Here is a 26,037-nt window from a genome sequence, read left to right as displayed (position 1 = left end):
TTTTATTAGTGTGTATACAACACTTTTACGATATATAATGACGTCGTTGTGTTTTATAAAATGCTCCTAAAATGAGTTTATGAAATAACAAAACATAATATCTTTAGAATTCTTTTTTAGGTTACGTTCTAATGATCCATCTTTTAAAATATTTAATGCTTCTATTTTACAGTATATTACAAAAGGTAATTTTTTTTTTATGTAACTTAGAATGGCAAACAAGCTGACGGCCCAACTGATGGAAAGTGGTTACTGTCGCTTATAAACATGATCAGTAACCATGAACATAACATAGTACACTGTTTCGTCTATGATACCCCCCATGCGTTGCCATTCCTGAGGACTCAGGTGTTATTCCTCAGTACCCTGTAAATTCACTGCTGTGTCCCACTCTTCAAACCGAAACACAACCATGCAAACACAGCTTCTTCATGGTAGCAACACGAATGGGACAGAAGTGCCTAAGCAAACGATTTTTGTACAAAGACTCCCTCTGGTAAATGTATGTATAAATATATAATTAGGTTACACATATTATTTTTAAATCTTACGTTCATTTTTCAATCCGATGTTTATATACATATGTAACGGAAAATTGACGAACTTACTGTGTTTTACTGTTTCCGTGTCTTACACGTACTCAGACAATTTGCTAATTATTATCATAATTCATACTAATAATATAAATATAAAAATGAGTTTGCCTGTTACCTATTACAAAATTAGTAAAAATATAGTATTTGGGATGAAGAAGAAAGACTACATCCGTATTGTATATTGTATTCGTCCATACTATAGACTAGATTTTAGTCAATATCCTGCAAAAATCCTAGTTTTACAAATATGATAAAATTGTAACCAGACGATGTCTGAACACAGAGGAATAACACCTGAGTCCTCAGGAATGGCAACGTATGGGGGGTATCATGGGCGAAACAGTATACTTTGTTATGTCTATGGTACTGCTCATGTCTATAGGCGACGGTTACAACTTTCTATCACGTGGGCCGTCAGCTTGATTGTCATTCTAAATTGCATAAAAAAATTAAATAAAATTAATATAAGGAGTCTTATTAAGGTCAATTGATGCCAAAACAAAAAAAAATTGTAATTTTGTCTATTTATATGTGTGATCTGGCATTACGAAAATACTACTGCACTACATTTGATACAGTTTTTATATTTATATCCTTGAAGTTCTAACTTAAAATTTGGTATATGTTTTATATAAATACGTCATCTAAAAATGGTTTATTTCATAATATTCCTACTTCTGAAATACACGCGTATAAAATATTGAATAAAAGCCAGTTTTTAATAAAAAGTAAACAATTTTTTAAGGCTTTGCATAAGCTTCCAACTAACAATAAAAAATGCAGTTGCAATTACTATAACTGTAACAACCTTTCACCATTCCATTTCCAGTATTAGCCAAGAGTCTCTTCCATCAGGGGAGGATATTAATCTATTATCTTGGCTGGACAGTCTAGTCTAGAATTTTATTTCGAGTTTTCCTTGTTTTATAAGGAGTACAATGCTTAGATTTACGATATCCTAAAATAAAAATAATACGACTATTGAGAGGTTTCTATTAAATAAATTTAGGATAGCTTCTTGAATAGACAATCTACTGATATAGAAAAACCACACACAAAAGAATGTAAAAAAACATGCAGGGTGAAAGACACAGGTTAGCCATTGGTTTTAATCTATTTGAAATTTTACAATCCATACGACACGTGATAGGTACAACACGGTCTATGGCGCTTCTTTGTAGGTAGTTTGCATAGGTAATTTGGTTTGCCGGTCAAGATGCCAGCATAAAAGAATATCCCTATGTATGTATTTTTTATATATTATTTTTAGGTTTCAATAGACTTCACTCTCATATTGGTTGCCTATTATTTTTGCTGCTTTTCCCATGGGTGTCGTAAGGGGCAACTAAAACTTAACTTTCCAGGGATGGGTAGCAGCGGCCCTATTAAAACATCACTAAAGCCTTTATGGTTGCTAACCCGTTTGTCAGGCTCGGCAATTATTGGCAAAATTTCTCAATAAGGTGGGGTCTATGTTCAACAGTGTACAGTTAACGGCTGATATAATGATGACGATGATTATTATTTTAGTTACAAATGAAGTCATATTTTTTTTTTCTGTAAAACTAATCTATTGATTACTACTAGTGTGACAATTTTTTTTTATACCACAACGGTGGCAAACAAGCATACAACCCGTCTGATGGTAAACAGTTGATTTCGTAATTTAAATTCCTGTTCTCATATGAGCAATATTTTATTTCTTCAACAATATTGTAATGTTTCGAATTAAATATTTATTCAGTGAGTGTAAGTAATTTTTAATTATCATCAAAAACATTAATATAAAAGAATAATTAAGTAAATGGTATGAACAATTTTGTAGGATCAAAAAAGAAGGAAAACATCAAATGAAATTGAATTAAGTTGATGTTAATTCCACATTTACTATGTACTCAATGTTTATTTCAAATATAAAGATGTTTGCTAATGAATGAAGAGCTTTTAAAAAGGTTCTTTCGTTTATTGAGACCTAACTATGCCCGCGACTTTCTTCGCGTATTTGATACATTTCAAATACGAGCAACGACCGACGACGTCAAAAAATTACTAGCATAGTAATATGTCAATATTAAATTTTGTGACGTTTGGTTGAGGCATTAAGGAGTAACAAGCAAATTCAGTTTTATTCACGCACTTAATTTTTAAGGTTCTGTACCAAAAAGGTACAAAAGAATCCTTATGGTGCGAACATAAAACCTATTTACAGATTAATTTAAGTACGGAACCCTTAGCGAGTGAGTTCACTTTGACCGGGTTTTATTTTTTTATGTAATTTTAAATAACAATCAAGCTGACTTAATATTATATAAATTTAAATATAAATAAGAATTATAAAAAAGGATTATTAAGCTTTTTAATAATCATATTATAATATTAAACTAAATTTAATAAGTTTATAGTTTGTTTTAGAAAAAGAAAAATTATATGTATAAATAAATTAGAATGTTGTATGATACGGACAGAAAATATAGGAAAAATCCTTCAGTTCCGGAAACATATTTATATACATTTACACTCATTGCAATATTTTTTTTTAATGGATGATAATGTAATGGTAACCGCTTTGGCTAATGGTCTGCGGGACACCAATGAGGGATGATACGTGAGAATGAAAAGGCAGGTCAATTAATTACTTTAGTGTAATCGTTACGATGGGCTCGTAACGATTACACCTGGAATTCAGCACGATGGTTTCCAGGAGGGACCACCTGGGGGTCGACCTGTCAGGGTATATTGTTAGCAATGGGACTGGTAGTACGCATTGCTAACGACCCCTTTCCCCCTCTCATTGCAATATTAGTTCACTGAAGTAAAGTCGCTAAAACAGATGTTAATATGTTTTACATATTTTATATTATGTTAAAGTAATTAACAAGCGAACGTTGATGCTCCCTCTACAGAGCGATTTAGGAACTAAAAAAGCTATTATGGATTGGTTGGTAACCATGTTTTTATGTTCGGTGCGTTACCCTTTTTATCAATATACACAGATTTCTTTGAAATTCTAGTCCGATTTGCATGATTATTTCTTAATTGACGGATTTTACTTTGGGGATGCTAATTTTATTAAAATTCAAGTCGGTTGGTTTGTGGAAAAAAACATTTAGGCTCTTTGGACATTTGGGAATTTTAATTTATAGCGACTGGACTCTCTTCGTAGAAAATTTAAATATTAAATATTGTCCAATACTTCTGAGAAATATTCGTTTTACTTAATAGCAGATATACATTTGTTATTTTCTAATACTGAGATAAAATTAGCGTAGTATGTTTCAAAAAGGAAAGCACAATATCAATTCTAGGAAAACGTTAAGTGTTTGATATGATGGTTATAATTATCCAAGTGATTAAGAAATGTCATACGAACAATATCACATTTAGTCTCATTACTTGTTAATTAAAAAAAAGTATAGCGTAACAATGTGGAATGACCTTTCTCGTGACGGGTTTCCTTCGACTTATAACTTCGGATCCTTCAAATGTAGCGTAAAAAAACACTCAGTAAGTCTGAGTTCTTTTTCGTTGGACCACATTCATGGAATATGTAATCTCTGTGTTCGCTCATGATGCTATGGACACATGTCGTGCTATAAAAATATATGTAATTTTTTAAAGATTGTGTCCCACAAAAAAGTCTTCAATTGTGACAAAACTTGTTATTTTGGTGTAAAAACTAAACTACAAAATCGATTTTGATAACATTTATATGAGACCAACCTGTAAATATATTTTATGTACATGAATAAAAATGTACATAATTTTTTTGAAAAAATAAGGCCATAAAATATGTCACAGTTGCAAGAAAAAATATTTAAAATTCAAATGTTTCTCAAAAGGTAAAATATTACTAAAAATCTGTTTATTTGGTAATCAATCCTTACGATACAAGGAAACAAACTTTTCGAAAAAAAGATATATCTAAAACGTTGGCAAATTGAAATCACCTTGGGCAGCAGTTTCAGTTGATTAACTTGTCAATTTTAAGCGAACTCTCTATAACATAGTTAATTACCTGCAACAAATTAATAGTTTTCATTATTTATGAATCGTAAATTGAAACCTGATAAATCTCTAGGGAATGTTATTTATTACTCCTTGTAATTTACAACCTTCGTGTACATTAATGATAGTTTTGACTATGAAATAGGAGACTGTAGCAATTTGATAACTCAGTGGTTCGTAACAAGTTCAACATTATATGAATATTATCGACGCCATAGTTTTGGAAGTATGTGAGTTAGGAAGACATATTCCAAATTTTTTTTAAATGGTAAAGTATCAAAGTTTATGTTTAATTTTTAATAAAATTGTGTTAACATATATTTATAACAGATTTCTTAAGAAGAGGGTGTTTGTAATTACAATCCTTTTAATTTATTTGTTACTTATTTATGGTAACACTGCGTATTTTTTTTAAATATTTTTTTTTGTTTTAGCTTGTTTGCATGTAAAATGAGAATGTAAAAAGAGAATGCCATGAGGCAGTAAGTTCGCCATGTAGACATATTTTATTGTGTGCAAAAAAAAAAATATATATATAAAATTATTTATGCTTAAATTTTGATAGATGATAACAAACAGATAATATTATCACAATAAGTATGGATATTCATGATATAGTTACAGTATAAAGAACTAAAAGCTCTATAATCTAAAGCTGTTGAGTTGAAAATCTTGTTGCGTTTTTACTTATGTATTTGCTACTACTTTTTTACATTTTTATTTACTTAACAATATAAACGTACACTCTTATAAACTTTCGGAATTTCTAGCTTTTAAGTAACATATGGTAACATGGGGGACCCTAATTAAAAAAAAATCTTACTAATATTATTGTAAATTGTAACTAGACAATGTGTGTATTATATTTAGGAGATATTTAAAAAAAATATTTGAGGGATTACAGTAAGAGAAATATTTACTAAAATAATAATTTTTAGAGATTTTGTTCGTCTGTCTGTATGTTTGTTCCGGTATCATGCAAAAACAACTGCACCAAATTGAATGTGGTTTCTACAGTTGTGTTCCTGAACTGGTGTTTGCTTTGTATGCTACTTTGGAGTGATTTGCTTCATTATTTTTCCTACTTCTGAAATCCATGTGTATGAAGTTGCGGGCAAAAAGCTATTTATTTATATGACAAAACGAAAGGTTTATATGAAAATAACACGGACTGAAAGATATGAGATTTTATCGGTTTTAAAATAAGTGAAAATGGCAGTAAAATTACTGAATGTACCACCTTAGTTATTAGAAATAGCAAGACATCATCGTAGGTGTTACAGTGTATTTCGTCCTGTCCATGATGCTAATAATACGAGTGTCTATAAGTATTTTTCCGTCAGCTTGTTTGCAATTTTAAGTCGTATATTACTGGAATAGAAGAGTTTCCACTTAACTATGAAACCTCAAAATAAAGCTTGTGTACATAATAGTGATTTATGATCTATACTGTCCAAGTATAAAAGAATAAGAATTGAAAGAGTAAATATTTAAAAGGATGATTAATAGATTTGCTTGTGAGTTTCACACTATAAAACTTTTTATGTAAATTGAACGTGCATTGGTTTAATAATTTTCAATGACTGCGGTTTCATTCATGGTAAAGAAAAATATCTGCTTTTTATTCTTTTGTAATTCGGATTTCATGAACTTTAACAATCGCGTGAAAAATTAAGATGAACATATAAACGAAGTTTTGTCTGGAAAAAGTTGTATTTCACTTTATTATTTCATTATATTGATTGAACTAACGACTGGTTAAACGACTACAAGTTCCCACATTATATTTTAAATAAAATACCTATATAGCTTATCTTACTCTCTCATAACGTAGCTTTCCGTCGATGAAAGAATTCTTACAATCGATTAAGTAGTTTTGAGTTTATCCCATACGAACAAATGGAGACTTACCAGAGGGAGACTTTGTACAAAAGTCGATTGCTTGGGTACCTCTGTCCCGTTCGTGTTTCTACCGTGAAGTAGTTGTGTTTGCATGGCTGTGTTTCGGTTTGAAGGGTGGGATATGGCGTGAATTTACAGGGTACAGAGGAATAACACCTGAGTCCTCAGGAATGGCAACGCATGGGGGGTATCATGGCCGAAACAGTAGGTTATAATAGTATAATCTGTTATGTCCATGATACTGCTCATGTCTATAGGCGACGGTTACCACTTTCCATCAGGTGGGCCGTCAGCTTGTTTGCCATTCTAAGTTGTATAAAAAAAAATGTACAAAAAGTCAAACCTTTCCTGTTTATAATATTAGTTCAAGATATATATTTTTGTATTATTCTTTAATACAGATAATACATAGTAAATAAGTAAGTTAGCAATCGACTTTAAAATAGTCATAGTCGTAGAACACTGCCGGATCTGACAAATATTACATATATAATAGATATCAGCAGCATTCTACACGACTATGACGAAATGAATAAAGTTTAGTGTGACTATATTTATCGTATGTATGTCACACGATATTATTATATCAGCCATTTACTGTCTATTAGTGAACATAGGCCTCCCCCATAAGGGAACCCCCCTTAGCTAGTAATCGTCACGCATGGTTGAGGGAGGGACGCCGTTGTCCATCCCTCAACCATTATGTTCCGACTAATAAGTTAGTGGCTTTTTACGACACCCACGGAAAAAGGGGTGGCCCGTTCTATGCCGGGACCACACAGTAAATGTTACACGATATTTTTGCCAATTAAAAGCCGATTTTTATAGGATCCATAATATTTTTGTCATGATCTGGTAGATAATTTTGGGAAACATATTCTTGAATTACTATTTTATGCTAAGCAATATCTTTGTCAGTACAGAATTATTTTTATATATTTCAACATTCAACATGTTAATATGCTTGTTGTAAACAGTTCTAAATAGATTAACACATCCTTTATAAAACAACATTGTATGTAATGAGTGAAGACAATAACAAATAAGATCATACAAAGATATAATTCTACAAGGCGGCTTTATACAAAGTGCACATCTGTAATGAAATAATCTTTTATTACATAAACATAATTGTTTATATAAACTAACTGTGCCGGTGACTTTGTTTTTTGACCGGGTTATAGTGACAGATCGAAACAAATAGCAGTCATGCTAGTATGCTGTCCGGATATGCTTGACGTAGAATATGTTTTCAGTTTTCTTTCTCTTACACCGTTTTGTTGTATTTTTTCCTGTAGTTGTTTCTTAGAATACAATGTATCAAGTTTTTTTCAACAACATCTATTGTAACAGAATAACAACTATATTTTAAAAAAAATCGATTGATTCATTTATTTTTACATACGAATAAGTGTATCTATTGCTCCAAACAATCAATTGGAAATAGTATAGATGTTACAGTAAACATTCTAATTCTAAATTCAATCCAAACAAGATGAAACCGTAAAGAATTAATTGGTTTTAATATAAATTCTCGATACACTGCTGTAAAAAGGAATTTTCTTTGTAAATACAGAAAATGAGATAGGTAAGTTAGAAAAAAAAACTGTACAAATAATTTATAAATATCATACAGAAGGTATTGGTGGAATCGTAGTTATGTACTTATATTCCTTACGTTGTATAATGCAAATAAAAGTTTACTCAATAATTAATATAAATAATTAGTCATTAATTTAATATATTTAATAATTCAATAATTTTAATTTTATAAATTATGTTTCTTTTCCGTCACTAATTAAGTACTAAGTAAAAGTTCTATATTTTGTTAGATGATTTCAGAGTATGTTTCATACTCAAACTTTCGAGGTTGGCTTAGTTGAGTATTTTTCTCGGTATCTCAAGTTACATTCATCATTATCATGTCAGCCGTTAACTACCCTCTTCTGAATAAAGGCCTTCCTCAGAAATAGTATTTGCCAATTGTTGCCAGGCAGGCAGGTTGGCAAACGCTGTTAAACTTTAGTGATGTTTTAAGAAGGACGCCGCTGCTTGTCCTTAGACCATTAAGTTCCCTTAGTCGCCTCTTACGACACCTAGGGGAAAAGAAGAGGTGGTCGATTCCATGCCGGGAGTACATATTCAATTGTAGTATTATTTGAATTGTATTTGAAGAAATAAGATTAATTTGTCTGCGTGACAAAAATCCCTAAAAAAAGTTTAAGTTTAAAATGGAAATTTTGTAAGTGATATGACTGGATTAAGGGGATAGGATAATATTGTTTCGTATCCCAAATGTGAGCTTAAAGGTAAATGTACTTGTGTAGGTGGAAGCGATATATCGCGTAATCCCACAAATCCGATCAATTTCAAATTCGATTTGAAAGTTATCAGTATTCGGCAGATGTAAATAATATCAGTTCCATTTTGTTTTTATATACGCGATATCAGATTTAATGTGAATTTTACATTTGTACGACTTGAGATAACTTTGTCTGCCTACTTAATTTATTTTAGAAAGATGTTTTAACTCGACGATACTTTTTGTACATTGTACGGTAAGGTCATACGATATCTTTGCTAACTTTGAGTTAAGATTTTTTTGTAATTGATATGGTTTACTTAGGTGTGAGTTCTATTATTTTATTTTATCAAGATTCAAATAGTTTTTAAGGGTCGAATTTTTTATTTGTTCTTTTTTTGATAATTAATAAGAAAATCTTTTTGATATTTTAACAAGATTTGCTCCTGTGAATGTTCCAAATTAATATTGGAATTATTGAAGGGGCTTTTTTCTTCGTAAAGCATTATCCTGGTATTTTTTTATATCGGGGTTTTGACTTGAAAGTGTCCTTTTGCCATTACATATTTCTAATTTTATTAATATTCATATTGGTTGTACTTCGTTTTCACTAGCTTGTGGATAAAAGATTTCGCGTTCTAAATAATAATATATATGCTGAACATAAGCCTTCCCTATAAAGGGAGTTTTGCCAATAGTTGCCACGCTTGGCAGGCGGGTTAGCAATCGCAATTAGGCTTTTAAAGATGATTTAAGAGGGACGCTGCTGCCTATTCCTCGTCCTCCCTTAGTCGCTTCATACGACATCCACGGGAAAGGAAGGGGTGGCCCATTCTAATATTATATATTGTAGATTTATAAATTATATTAGATTTAGATTTATATTATAGATTTATTATTAATATTATATTTCTAATATATGATATATTATATTATATTATCTATTTTGTAATATAATGTGTTATTATAAGTAGTCGTTCATCAGCGTGTTTTATTAAAAAAGGGGTTTTCGTCAATAATGCAGTACAGAGGGCCTACCATGAAATGTTTTTCGAAATTTCGGAGCCGAACGAAACACAAATTTGATATTAAAATTACATAATACATTTAAAAACATTAAAAATATTAAAATATTATTAGTTTGGCCTTTTATGATAGAATTTATGACGAACGATATGTAAAACTCCATTTATTGGGCCATATTAGGTATGAACGAAAACACGAAATTGAGTCCGAAATTTCGGAATTTCGTTTCATGGTAGGCTCCCAGATACTAGTTAACCCGACAGATGTCGTTCTGTCAAAGGACATTACCGTAGCAATTCATATATATATAAAAAATAAACACGGGGTTTCTTTGTTTTTATGAATGACTTTTACAATTTTTATCTTTATAAGACCCTACCTTGGACTTAATGAAAATAATAGTCGAATCGGTTCAACCGTTTTCGAGTTTTGCGCTTAGCAACACATTTAGCTATTTATTTTTATTTATATAGATTATTGTGAAGGTCAGTAAAAAGGTTCAGAAAGGTTCTGTTATAGAGATTCAGTAATGCCTAGATTAAATGCCTATGAGATCTTGGTTGGCTTCATTTAAATAAAGACCGTTTTTAAATTAAAGGCTCAGGTATATTGAGTTATGCAGATGTCCTCACTTTGCATATCATTTACTTGGTTTCTTAGAAAGTTTATTCTAAATGGAATTTCAAGTAAATGGTGCGATTCTCTTTCTTTGGCCAACATTATACGTAAGCAATTCGGGTGATTGTTTTTATTAAACTACCATGTAAATACAAAAAAAAACAAACAAGAATTTGTAGTACCACTTAAACCTCTCGGGTTTAAATAGTGCCTAGCTAGTTTTACGAAATTATATTAATGTTTTTAGGTGATAGTCGCTATTTTATATCATGTAGACCGTCAGTTTGTTTTTAATCTCGGTTAACACTAGGCGGTCGAATCGTAATAATTTAGAGAGTAATATTTTTTGTGAAAATGCCTCATATAGAGATTAAACACGTGTCGCAAAACGTGCGTGGACGAAATGACGGTCGGAGATAGAATGATAGCTAATATGGAAGCTTGTGGTAATTCCGGTAGTAACAGTGATGGTCAGTCTTCAAATGTTGGCAGTCACACACATATGGTAGCGGAATTAAACAAAATAATTTTAGTCAAATAAGTGATTTATTATGAGTGATTAAGGACTTCACCAAAATATTGCCTAATTCAGTAAATTATATTTATATTGGTATGTTATTGTATTAATTACTAATCAAAGGACTAAAGATGTCATTTTCATGCATATTAAATGTTATTGATGTAAAATCACAAATTCCATTCAAGCGTCGCGTTCTAATTTAATTTGTATTTGGATTTGTATATTAACAGCAATAAGATTAATTTATGTTGTGCGTTATTTGAAACCTTTGAAATAGTGATGTGCCAAAACGTTGTTTTGTAAATGTTTTGTTTTTGTCAGGTAATACGAATATAGTCGAATATTAATTCAGCATTTCGAGTATTTCATTGAACTCTGTATAGTATACTGGCGATCCAGCCTTCGCACGAGTAGATAGAATTTTTCGAAAATAATATATTGCCTATAATATATACTAGCTAAAAATGCAACTTTTTATAGATGAAAATATTTTTAAAATTAGTTGATTAGTTTTTAGTTCATCCATTTCAAACAAATAATGATATATTTCCTCATCATCACTACACAGTATAAAAGTCGCTGTCGCTGTCTGTCCGTCCTTCGCGTCAATATAATAATAGATATATTATAATATTAGTATAAATAATTAGTACATTTTATTTGAACTCAGATGTACAATTTTGTTGCCAAAATCTAGATTAAAATATCTAATTATTTAATTATTTTTCTTTGATAAGTTATTACAAGATGTTTGATTTACTGTGAAACGATATAATAAATTACAAACAATTGACCTCTATAATTGAACATTGTATATTTAGAATATTTATTTAAGTAAGTACCAATTAGATTATCGACTTAGTATTCGAGTCAGTCTAATTCAGCACATCACTACTTTGAAATATGGCTTTAATACATGTTTTGGTTATAAAAAACGGCTATTAATATTAATCAAATTGTATTTTCAATTATATTTAATATTATAGAAGGTTGGAAATAAGCGACAAAGCGGTAAATCTATTCTTTAGGTATGTATAATCGTGAATTTTATAGAAACTTTGTAACTTGTGACTTTTATGTAAACTTTTATAAAAAATTGGTAATCAAAATATGCCATATTTTCTTGAAAAAATAAAATCTTGTATTTTTTTTTTTTTTTTTACAACACAGGGGGCAAACGAGCATGCGGCTCACCTGATGGTAAGTGACTACCGCCGCCCATGATCACCCACAACACCAGCGGCATTGCAGGTGTGCTGCCGGCCTTTTAAAAAGGAATATACTCTTTTCTTGAAGGTTATGTTGTCGTATCGGTTCGGAAATACTGCTGCTGGAAGTTGATTCCAAAGAATGGTTGTGCGTGGAAGAAAGTGCCTTGAAAAACGCACGGTGGAAGACCGCCACTCGTCCAGATGATTGGGATGAAACTTTAGTTTGTGGCGGGTTGTACGGTGGTGAAAATCAGCAGCAGGTATCAATCCGAACAATTCCTCAGAACACTCCCCATGATAAATTCGGTAGAAGATGCACAGAGATGCAACATCTCTGCGCAGTTTCAATGGGTCAAGTCGGACAGTAAGGCGTTGACTATCGATAATTCGAGCCGCCCGACTTTGAATGCGGTCTAACGGAAGGAGTTGGTACTGTGGCGCTCCTGCCCACAGGTGAGAACAGTATTCCATATGCGGCCTGACTTGGGCTTTATATAATTTCAGGCGGTGTTCTGGCATGAAATATCGTCTCACCCTATTGAGCACTCCTAACTTTTTGGAAGCTATCTTGTATATAGTTTTAATGGATTGTGGGTATTAGATAATGTGGTTAAATAAACTATTTCAATTGTTAACTACTACTAATTACAATTGTTAAAATGGTACTCTACACATATACATAGCACGTTATTTATGAGCACATTTTAAGAGTATCTGCTATGAAGGAATCGCAAGAAACTTAACAGTTACTCTTTTAAATCTCTATTAACCTTATTATTATTTAAATGTACTATATCTGTAAAAATACATGGCTGTTAAAAAGCCCGTGCATGATTGATTAATACCAAGCACGTTTGTCACTCAAGTAATCGTTTAGGTATTGAAAGGTGTACTTAAAGATGTCAGTTATTCCGATTGTATTGTCCTAGTACAAATACGTGGAAAACCATTCCAGCGCAAATACTAGACACATTTTTATAGGGCCTTTTTTATAACGGCCAAGACAGTATTTTCTTTTCAGTTCTATATAAGAAACATTTTTTCCAAACGATTTGATGAAATTATTTTCTTTGTGAGATTTCGTCAAATATTTACCGCGCTAAAATGTTCTGCTTACAATATTTAGTTCCGGTTCGTTTTCTGGTTTCCTATTATTTATTGAGTTATTTTATTAATGACACGCGAATTAAAATATTTGTTATGTAATTTTTAATAGGAGGAAGCCTTCAATTCGTTTGTATTTTTTTCTATGTTACGCGCTACGTCTTCAATTCTAATTTTTTTTTCAGTCGATCGAAATCATACTGGTGTTTGTCCTATATTAATTTTGTAACAAAAAAAATAATTTTTGTGGTGCAAAATACTGCTTATTGTGAAGCAAAATTTATTTGTCAACTGTAGCTATTGTGGTAAAGTATTGCTTAGAAAAAATTAATAGATCTTTTAAGGGGGTGGGCATTGAATGTTCTAATAAAATGGGAATAAGATACGAAGGGTATTTTTAATCTACCTTTTAATTAATTTAAAACTGTTATTAAGAACATTTATTGATCAAACGACACATTAAACGACTACTTGATTGATAAATGTTTATGGTGTTAGTCGATCATGCATGGGCTTTTAATTCATCATGTATTTTTTAATATGAAAGTGGCAAACGAGCATATAATCTATTTGATGATGAACGGTTACTATAGCCTTTGGTCGCCTGCAACACTAAGGAATGTCAAGTGTGCATTGCCGACCTTGGAAAAATCTTAATATACCCTTTTTGAAAATCCCCATTGTAAACACTGTAGTTTCTAGGGAAAACCTTGGTAGGGAGCTCATTTCCCAGCCTGAACGTTCGCGTGACTTTCATTTTAGACATGGTACTTAAATACATATAAGGTTATGTGTTAACATTAAAAATGTGTTTAAAAGCGTAAATGTTCAGTTTCTTACAGATTCTTCTCAGTTGATAACGACTTTCCGAATCCTGTATTCATAAAAAATTACGATTTAAAAGTACTTCTTAACAAGTCTATTTTTTTTACAACACAGGGGGCAAACGAGCATGCGGCTCACCTGATGGTAAGTGACTACCGCCGCCCATGGTCATCCACAACACCTATGGCATTGCAGGTGTGCTGCCGGCCTTTTAAAAAGGAATATGCTCTTTTCTTGAAGGTTATGTTGTCGCATCGGTTCGAAAATACTGCTGCTGGAAGTTGATTTTAAAGAGTGGTTGTGCGTGGGAGAAAGTACCTTGAAAAACGCACGGTGGAGGACTGCCACTCGTCCAGGTGGTTGGGATGAAATTTTAGTTTATGGCGGGTTGTACGGTGGTGAAAATCAGCAGCAGGTATCAATCCAAACAATTCTTCAGAGCACTATTTGAATAAAGATGATTTGAACTCGTCATACCGACATTTTCCCAAGTACACCATACTGCAGGGGATGAGTTTATTGCCGTCACATGGTTTTATACGATTTGTTAACGAAGTTATGTCACTGGAAAGTTAGTCGTCAATTTAAGTTGTACAATTGTAATTATGTGTAATTGTAACCATATGTGAATATATTATTGTTGATTGTTGTATTTTATTTTGTTCTGAACTTTAATGACGACATTATTTTATGACTAGTATAAAATAATTAATGCTATGTAATTGTATTGTATGCTCAATGTATCGGTATATAAATTTCCTTTAAAACGTTATGAACATTTTACGAATTATTATAATGTATAGTTCTCAATAAACATTTACTCTATTCTGTTTTATTCTATACAAGTGTTTGGTGTCGACCAACTTCGATCTGTAGGGTCTATTAAGCTACGACAACATCTCCATATTTCATAAAAGAAAGAATTTAATAACGTAGATACACTCAAGTACGAAGTATATATAAGTATATTTATTTATATAAATTAATTGTGCCCTAAATTGTTATTATGGTTCGAATCGGAAGTATAAGCAATCATCACAACCAATTGTGGGCAATGAGTTCTTTTGTCGATAGTGACGTTATTTATCGAACAAATATTAAATTGCTTTCGAAATGCTTCCTTCTTTACTTCCTTCTTCAAAATAAGAGTTATTATTTTATAATACAGTTATCAGTATATTTGGTATATTTAATTTATCATTTATCACACACATAATCCTATTAATATTATAAATAAGAAAGTTTGTAAGGATGGATCGATGTTTATTATTCTTTCACGCAAAAACTATTGAACGGATTTGAATAAAATATGGTACACGGGTAGATTATATCCTAACTTAGCGTGTAGGATAATTTATGTACTGATTAACGTGGAAAAAGCTGCGAAACAATGCTAGTTAACGTTAGAGATTATGTCCCACAAAAAATAAACCTCTATTTTGATAGAACCAATTGGATTTTTTTTTATATACTTTGATATGCTTGTTTGATAGAAATCCTGTTGATTAGATAAACTATTGTCGACTGTAGTAAGATTTCATATGTTACGCTTATAGGCTCCATTCATGCGTCCCCTTCTTATGGATGATCTGGATCTTAAACGCGATCATAAAAAGTATTGTCAAATAATTCTATTATATGAACATGAAATATTCATATGAACATAAAACTTGTGACAAATTTCATTACATTTACATAAAGGTTTCATGCTAACGAAACCTTTGTGGCCAAATATCCCCGATATCTTTTATGCGAAAGCTGTTTGCTTAAGCTGGTGTAGGAGTACGCGGGCGATAAGAGTTCGCATTGGAGCTAGTGAAATCGTTTGCGATTCGAAGTTAACTTCAGTTGTATGTGACCAGTGTTGCCATATTATAGTTGCCATCGAAGAAATAGAAGAATGGAATAGTTTGAAAATTTTATTGAGAAAAAGTACTTGTTTATTTTAATTATCAATTTCAGTACTTTAATATAGTAAAGTTAGCCTCTGTAATTGCAATTGCGTTCGGTAGTAGAGAACTCCACTCCACTCCACTCTTTGGGTAAAAATATAGAAATTTGTATTGTTTTTGATTGTTTTTTTATAGTACAAATGTGGCAAACAAGCATACAGCCAGTCTGATGGTTAACATTTACTGTAGCCTATGAATGCCTGCTACAGTAAGGGTGTCACGTACGCGTGGATGACCCTAAAAAACCTTAACACAATCTTTTTGAAGAACTCCATTTTATAGTTTCTAAGGAAAACCTAAATTTCGAAATTGGGAAAAATAATGAATTGCATATGGTAGCCCCGATTCAAACCATTTTAGGAGTTTGTTCCAATTTTATTATTTGAAATTATAATTAAATCTTGGAATTGGTTTTATAATTTAAATGATTATTTGATCTTTTCATTAAAATAGATAAATAATAATAGTTTTATGCCAATTTTTAATCTTATATGCCTACTCCTTATATCTCTGTAGGTACTAAAAATAAAAATTTGCTTACTAAATTACAGACTATACACGTATTGTAACGTATCAGAGATATTTACGATTCCGTACGTTTGTGTAATTTAAATTAAATTCTACATTCGAGATCGGGCGCATTCCTCTCTCAATGTATTACATTTGCAATACAGCGAGGTTATGTCGCTTGTTTGTCCAAAGAGCTCAGGTATAAATTTTTTTTTTTTTAATTTTTTAGTATAAAGTACTATTTGCAACATGGCCAGCCGATCTCTTATATATATTTATGTATTAATATACCAATGGAGAATAAAGGTTCTTGTGTGTTTCTTCATTCTATAAGGGTAAACGCAGTGTAAGGCGACTCCCCATTAGATGGAGTGATGACCTCTAATGCTTTGGTAGTCAATGGATGTAGGTGACTTAAGACCCCTTCTTATGACAGTCTATGGAAGGAGCTTATTTTCAGCAGTAAACAGATAATGGCTGATACAATGATATATATGTATTGTGTTTGATATATACAATTCTTTTTTGTACGTTCAAATTATATTTAGATTATGTTGTTATTATCTCCCAGTCATAATGTGCGACACTAAAAGGCAAAAAAATGATTTGTCAGCTTTCCTTACTGTTCAATAAACATCTGTATAGACACAAATGTGTATATGAATGTACCGAGCACGATAAGTTTTTTAAGAAGTCATATTTAAGTCGCAAAGTAGGGGTAAGTATATTAGTATGAAATCCATAAAAGAGCTAAATAATACGATAAGGACAACAAATGTTAAACTAAACAACTTTGTGAAATTAAAAACATAAAGAAAAAACATATAGGCGCGTCGTCTAGGGCCTAGACTTTAGACATCTCCCCGAACTCTATACATAATTTCAAACTTTTTTCCTCAGCACTCCCCTAAGAGATATAATGGATGTTTTTACAGTCAAGTTTCAAAAGTGGAATACATGTTTCTTTTTTATTTTTATTTTTTATGCCGTAATGTGCCAGTATGTAATTGTAAATTTAATATTTAATTATATGTGCCTTCTGTTCTTCTTCTATCGCTAAACTTACCGTCTTGCAAATAAATCCCTTAGATTAACCATTTATATACTATATTTAGCATTATAAACTTTTTATATTTTTATCTGAAAAGATATACTTACAGATTAGATTAGAAATTTTATCAAAATCGGATTAGTTTTTTTATACCACTGAGGTGGCAAATAAGCATACGGCCCAACTGATGGTAAGTGGTTACCGTAGCCTATTAGTAGTTTAGTTTTTAGATAAAAATAACTGGTTTTGTTACAATTTAAATGTCTTTTGTTTTAGTCTTTTGTTAGACACAGTCTTTAATTATCTGCTACCCACTCGTTGTCCCATATCAAAAACATAAAAGTTAATATTGCTTGTTATTCTGTTTATAATTTTTAGAGATTTTATTTATATCTACTGCGGGTAACATATAAGTTGGGGGGGGGGGGGGCGATAGGATTATTATCAATGGGGGTTTAGTCCCCATTGATATGAATATTTCCGTATACCAATAGCGCAGGCGGGATTACCATTCCATTATTATCCATATACATATATATATATATATATATATATATAAAGGCATAACTCAATAATCTAAAATATTGACTTGTTATTAACTTCTTTTATAACAAAATTAATATAGGACCAATAAACATTATCAATTGCAAAAAGAATAATTAAAATCCATTCACTATCGTCAAACATCAGGTGAATTGAGATTCGCCTTCTTTTAAAGTTGCATACAGTAATAAATGTCATAGAAAAAAACTAGAGATTGGTAGATCTCAAACATGTCTTGAATTCCTGATAACTTATAACGATAATTGGTAAGACAGTAAGTCTATTACAAGTATGAAGTTTCCAATTATGAAATTCTGAAACAGGTAAAGTCAGTGTTCTACCCGTTAGTGAGCGAACAATTAATTAACTACTAGGTATAGTGTTAACTCAAGAAAACTATTACACTACGGTCGTACACAATTTGTACTCTGTAATTAGAGAAAGCCACAGAGTAAAGTTTTGTTTCTATTGCAGTTAAACAAGTGTTGGAACCTTCCTGTGGTTAAAATTTAAGACGAAGTTTTTGATCTTGATTCTAACATATACTATGGCTAGCTTGTCATTTCAACGCCATATTAATTTCAAGTTCCAAGGCTAAGTAGTCGGTCGCAGAGAATGTAATAATTTCCAGAGTTTCCCTGGTTGGGTTTATTCTGTTAATTTTATAAACTAGCTATTTCCTGCGAGTTTACCAACTCGAATCAGTGTATAATGTATCCTATGTTTTAATTTAGAATATAACCTATCCGTGTCAATTTTTTTATATCCATTCAGCCGTTTAAATATATTTCGTAAAAAAGGCCTAACGTTCATCATAAATTATTGCCAATATAAAACGTATTGGCAATGTTCCATAAATTTACCATCAAAACCTTTAGTTGAATTCCTGTAAGAAGTTGTGCAAATATGTTTGAAGTTAGTTCGAACGATGTCTATTAATTTGGTATTCATATAATATTTGTTAACTAAACAAAATATTTATTGTATTATGCAAAGTTTTATTGTATTTCAAATGTAATATTGATTTTTGGAAAATAACTATGTGTTAATATGTGCTATTGGTATTATTTAGCTCGAATACACGTATAAATGGGTTTTTACGACTTATCAAAACATTTAATTTTGGAAATTATGATTTGAAAACAATTCAAAGAAAAAAGTTTAATAGAAATATAGTAGTAACGATAAAGTTTTGTATAACCCACAAATAATAAGTAACTATCGCCTGGAATTTCAATATATTTCACTCAAAAGCTGTTACGGTTTATTCATTAATCCCTTTGTGGTTTTGTCTACGACTGGGGTGATTTGTTCCTATTTAAACAGTCTTTAGATAATTCTAGATCAAACGAAACTTATTTAAATAGAAATTTTTAGTTATTTATTTAAATAACTTAATTGACGAAAGGAAACTATGGTATAAAAGGTGGATATTATACTACTAATATTATTGAGGTAGGTAAAGAAAATAACAACTAATCATATTTACTATACAAAATAAATAATACATACATATACATACATATATATATATATATATATATATATATATATATATATATATAATATGAAAGATGATAACTAGCTACTATTGTTGTAGCAAGTTTACAAGGTAAGCTTGGACTATTCTTATTCAATAAAATAATGAGCGTTTTTAATTTATCGGTGTATATATATATATATGATTGTGTCAGCAATTTTCAACTGATTTTAACAATTATTTTTGTAATCGACACCAATCGATTTGTGTATTCGCTTATTTTTATTCATTTTTTTCCGTTTTTATTTACGTTTAGATATTTGTTTCTGTATTGCACTAAAATGGATGGACGGTTTGAATAAACTAAAACGATAGATCGTAATTTATATTAACAGAGACAGTTTTTATCTTTTCTATAATAAAAAAGCTACAATATAATTATATATTGTAGCTTTTTTATTATAATTATATATTTATTATTATTTACGGTTACCACTTTTTATCAGGTGGGCTGTCAGCTTGTTTGCCATTGTAAGTTGTACAACTTATATATAAAATTTATTATATATAAAATATATTATCACTCATTATATTAGTTGAAAATAATATAGCCCGTAATAAGGAAGTTGAAATGTAATCGCTCGTGGCATGGTCATGTTATGCTCAAGGCCAAAGGGAATATGGGAAGGAAAGTATTAAGTAATTTTCCCCGCAACTTTGTCCGACTTACGATAAAAATGTGCTTCTTCATCCCATATCATCATCATCGTTTTAGCTTTTAATTGTCCACTGTTGAACTTAAGCCTGCTCTTGGGAGTTTTACCAGTAGTTGCCACACTAGGCAAGCGGATTAGCAACGGCAGTTAAGCTTTAGAGATGTTTTAGGACGGACGCTGCTGCCCGTCCCTCGTCCTCCCCTAGTTGCCTCTTACGACACCCACGGGAAATAAAGGAGTGACCTATTCTATGCTGGAACTACATGGCATAGAATAGATGTTTTATGTTTACTGGTCGGGATATAAATGTTCTTCTCCATCTCATGTAGTACTTACGTGTAAACCAAATTACACAGTGATTAGTTAAAGTGTTAAGAGGTAACAAATATGCAAACTCTTCAAACATTTATTGCTTTACAGTATGTAGTATTTAAGACCTCATATGAATTATAATATTATAAGAAAAATAATGATGAAGAAGAAGATAATATGAATAATAATAATAGATGTAAATGTAGAAAGAGATTCAACGAGAAATGTATGGATTGTTTGAAAGGTGCCTTAGTTGGAAATGTTTTTTTTTTTGATGGGTGAAAATGTTATGGCCTGCGCTAACGAGATACGCTGGCGGAGCACCAGTGAAGGGTGATAGATGAGAATGAAAACAGGCCAGTTATGCCAGCCCATCATGAATTCATCAGGAATTAACCATGATAGTTTCCAGGGAGAACCGCGAGGAGGTCGACCTGGCTGGGTATATTGCTAGCAATAGGATTCTCAGTCTCCATTAACAATCCCTTTCTCCCGGTTAGAAATGTTAGAATATCGAGATGATTGCAAATATAAACGAATGGAAGAGAAAAATATATTACGCCATAATCCAAATAAATATAGGACAAGGTCAAAAAATGATGATTTTTAAATTAGCAATACCTGTATTTGCATAATATCAAGGCAACTCTCCGACGTACATAGGTGTGACAAACCGGGACCAAAATAGAACTGTCAACATTATGATCACATATTGATGAATGAATTCGCACTTGAAAGAAATAGAATATACTGTTTATATAAAAATTAAGGGTGTGATTACATGATCACAGATAGGTGCGAAATACGCAAGAAGACAAATAAGGATTTTTTATACTAATATGATAGATAAAATATATGGTACTTATGGTTGCCGTGAAGTCTCGGCTTAGAATAAAATAGCTCACCCCTTTTCTTCCCATGGGTCTCGTAAAAGGCGACTAAGAGAATTTAATGATTAAGGACACAAGCGTCTCTCTTTAAACATCAACACCTGCCAAGCGTGGCAACTACTGACAAAACCCCTTAATAGGGGGAGGCCCATGTTCAGCAGTGGGCATTTAATGGCTGGTATGTTGATGGTAAATAAAAAGACTACAGCCAAAAGTTGCAAAAAACCCAAAATTCTATACAATAATTTTAATATCACAAAATTAATATTTTCATTCTAATTACAAATTATAAAATGTCAATTGGTCAAAGTGCGAACCAAAAGTAGTGCCGCGAATAATAGCAGTTTCCATGAAAAATCACTGTTTCGACATCACGTGTAGGTGGGATGACGCGTCATGTAGGATCCGCTGCTCGTGCAGCGCTTTTCGGGAATTGTGCTTACGATCGTGGTAGTAAATAAGCATACGGCTCGTATAATCGTAAACAATTACCTTAGTCTATGTAATGAATGGTTAAATATTTGAGTTTCATAATATATAATTAATGATTAGTCATTCAACTATAGTCAAAACTGATGTGAAATTAATCATTACAGATGCATAAATTTATTATAAATATAGGTCAGGAGAAATATCAAATTTACATAGTATTTAAATTACAATGTTATAGAAAAAAATATAAAATACATTAGTAAATAAATAAACCTAAAAATAATTAAAAATTAATAAATATAAAACTTAATTAAATATTGTTATTAATAACTACTAATAATATTTAATAAAGACTATCGTTTAATTCTAAACACATTTAGTTAATATGTGTTTTATTTACATTTTTAAAGAATAATAAGAAAAAATATTACTTATATATATAATATAATAAAAAAAGAATTAATGAAATAAAATAGTGTAAAATTATAAAAGAAATAAGTAAGACTAATTAAAATAAAAATTACAATATTAATGTGCAAGTAATTGTAAATAGACAACAGAATAGGAGTAAGAGCTTTTAAACTTCCTAAAGCCATTTAGCTAAATACCAATTTCAATTGGAGCACACTTCTTACTGTCGTCAACCTACTTCTGGAAATTCAGTCGTTAAATTAATGGGGCGTACAGAAGTGTTTCTTACTTAAGATTTATCGCTAAATAACTAATTAAAGGATAAATGAGGCAATTAATCCGGTAAATTGTATTAATTAGATTGCAGCCAAATTAAATGATAGTAAATTTAATTGACAAATCGTACCTATAAATTTACTTCGATTAACAGTGATTTGTTTGTGATATAAAAATATATAACTAGTAAAGAAATGAAGCAATTGCTTTACGACTGTATGTGTATAAAATATGTATGATTAGGTATGTATGTCTGGAGTTTTGACAAATGAGTAGCCTAAATATTTTCATGAATTTATAATTGAATTTTAAGTTTGCAGAAATAAAAACGATTTATTTATTTCTTCATTAAAATGAGACAATTAGTGTGGTAAATAAAATTAATTTTATTACAGAAAAATTAAATGATCGTATATTTATATACGTGATTGTTGGCATTTGGTGGAACTTTATGCACATAAAAATGACAGTAAATTAAATTTATAATACATATATATTTACTTAGAACGTGATTTGTTTTTTCCAAATGATTTTAAAATATGGAGAATTTTAATTCTGCTTTATTTTTTATATTTGTTACCTTACAACTTAGTCATTTATAAACTAACTTGAAAAATTCTTTTTACGTTTGAAAGATTTGTTCCATAGACATTTTTTTGAAATCGTTTCAATAGTTTAATTTTTGAAGCAAAATAACTGGTTTTGTTATCATTGAAGTCGGTGTTAAAGAAAGGAAGTTACTGATTTTCGCTCGTATCTGTATAATGTATTTATAATCAGGTATGTAAGTATATTTGGAAATTTGGCGCAGCGGGTAGCCTAAATAGCAGGATGAATTTTAATACTCTTTATTTATTTACATTTATGTAGGAAGTGACGTCTGGTAGACTGAACTACAGGTTCATCATCTCTACTTCATGTCGTCACCAGCTTCCAACAAAGTTTGTTATTAGATGATTCTAAAAAGAGCACGTTCTCAATTCGCCTGCATTTATGTATGTGTGTGTACGTTACTATCACGTAACGGACAAATACAAGCGAATGACTAATTGTGAACTGTCTTTGATAATTCTTTTGCAATCTACTTTTTGGTATTACTTCCGTGTTAGTCCTATGTTAATTTTGTCACGTTCGAAGTCGCCGTTTGTTTTCGTGACACAAAAATCCTATTTGTTTATTAATAAAATACTATATGTATATGTACGATTTTCATTAATATATATTATGAGATAAATTAAGTAAATTTAATTAATAAATTAATTTATTTATTTAATAAATTTGTAATTAATTATTAAGTGTTATAATAAATCGCCATTAAAATTTAAACTTAGTTTTTGATTGCAGTGCATAATTATGATCTTTAATAAATAACTATTACGTATGATGAGTGACATTTGTCTTAATTTGTGTTATGCTATGGCACACTGTTAATTAAGAAACATGACAACAGTATAAAATGTATACTATATTAATATTATAAAGAGGAAAAAATTGATTTTTCTATGTTTGTTAATTTATAAAGGATAAACTCAAAAATTACACAGCTGATTTTAAAAATTCTTTTATCTATAGCTATAAGCTAAAAAATCAGTCAGTAAGATAGGCTACATATTATTTTCGAAAATTCTATCTACCCGTGCGTAGGAACGGATCACTAGTAATGGATACATTAAAAAAAAATACTTAAAATATATTCTTATATTTAAAAAATTCTTTCATCTATAGAAAACTACAGTATCAGCGAGTAACATAATCAAAAAACGAACGTGCGAAGTCGATACGGGGTGATAGTTTAATCTAGTCTTTTTGTAACTTACCTACATACAAATACGATGATGTTAAACTGCTCGTAAGATAATTACGTCTATAATGGCCACTCAAAATGGTTATTCCTATTAGCATACTCTAAAATAATTGATAGTTTTTGTTAAACTATCTTCATAAATGGGCCATGGGACTGTTGATATAAATTGCTGATTTATCATACTGGGCAATTGTAGGGAGAAACTCGTTGCCAAGTTACATTTATTATGCGCATCATTTTACACATTTACGTCTTCGAAAAGTAGGTAGTTCGTAATTGGACAGTATTTTTTTATGTAACATACATTTCTTCACTAATTCTATACCAAGTTTGAGAACTTTTTTGCTGTTGATTTTTCATCCAATTGGGTATATTTACCGTGATTTGAATAATATTATTTACAATTAATAAAATTTATATTCTATGATTGTATATTTTTTGTTATTGTTCTAATTAGTACAGAATCTACAATTTACAAGCTAATTTATATGTTATTTACTTCTTATTTATTTTGTTTATATAAATGTATATTGTATATAAAATAAGGATGATAAATACGATTATAGAAAAATAACAAAAAAAATATTACTTCTTGTTATTAAAATATATTCATATTAAAATTAACAGACATTTCGAAATTGTAATTAAATAATAAGTTCATTACATTATTTGCAGTGGAATGCTTCGATCTTAAAACAAATTTAAGTAAAGATGTAATATGTAACTGAGCGTGTAACATTAGAAATCTATTCTACGTATGCGTACATTAACGTTCATAGTGATATTGTTACAACAAACACGCTGTGATGGTAAATAAACATAAATCAGTTACCGTTTAGCCGCGAAGAAGTTCTATTTCCAAATGTCGACTTCGGTTTGTGTTGTAGCAGCTTCCGTTGCCACCGAGGAAACTGTACGTCAAAGCAGTATATAAATTACAACTTCACTGACTGATTGTTTGAACACACAACTTCAACATTCATTATCTCCTCACATAGTTTATACTTCGTATTTCAATACAATTCTCTCAGTATGTACCTACTTATTTTCATCTACCTTATAAATCTTCCGTAATGTCCAATAAATTTATCAGTCACTACACTATCATTAACAATGTTAATATCATTAATATTATTAGTATAGGTGCGTAATTTTTTTTTTTAAATTTTTAAAAAGATTACTTTCCGAAGTGAGTCGATGTTTTTTACGCGGAGCGAACGGTCGCGACGCAGCACACGTTTTACCTCAACGGCGGCTCCGTGCCGACTGATGCTCTTCAGTCAACTGAACACTGAAACGAGCACATGGTCTCAGCCTCCTTCTGTAGAACGCCTGCCGGGGTCAATCAACTTCTGAGGGATGGAGGCCTACGGAACCGCTCCACTTTAAAAAGGATTCTTAATACAATTAATGCGGTTTTAATTATATTCTAGTTAACAAAATATAAAATTAGCTGTTGAATTATGTGAGTGAAGATCCATTCGGCAATACTTTATAATTATGTATATGCGCGGTAAATGAAAAACCCAGTGGACCGATTTTCAATGCATT

At 30.8% G+C, this 26,037-nt stretch overlaps 1 protein-coding gene across 2 annotated transcripts in view; it reads right to left on the bottom strand.

Annotated features, from left to right (window-relative positions):
- LOC113513007 (G-protein coupled receptor moody-like) overlaps nucleotides 1-25,740 on the bottom strand; it is a 159,396-nt gene extending 133,656 nt beyond the window's left edge. For both annotated transcript variants that reach the window (XM_052893609.1, XM_052893610.1), the window contains exon 1: nucleotides 25,319-25,740. The gene's annotated coding sequence lies outside the window, so the exon portion shown is untranslated. The remainder of the gene's footprint in view (nucleotides 1-25,318) is intronic.
- Nucleotides 25,741-26,037: the final 297 nt, after the last annotated feature.

This window comes from Galleria mellonella, unplaced genomic scaffold (assembly GCF_026898425.1).
Source record: "Galleria mellonella isolate WM207_F2 unplaced genomic scaffold, CSIRO_AGI_GalMel_v1 utg182, whole genome shotgun sequence".
Taxonomy (NCBI): domain Eukaryota; kingdom Metazoa; phylum Arthropoda; class Insecta; order Lepidoptera; family Pyralidae; genus Galleria; species Galleria mellonella.
The sequence above is the reverse complement of the archived record's forward strand: the minus strand, read 5'-3'. Positions and strand labels throughout refer to the sequence as shown.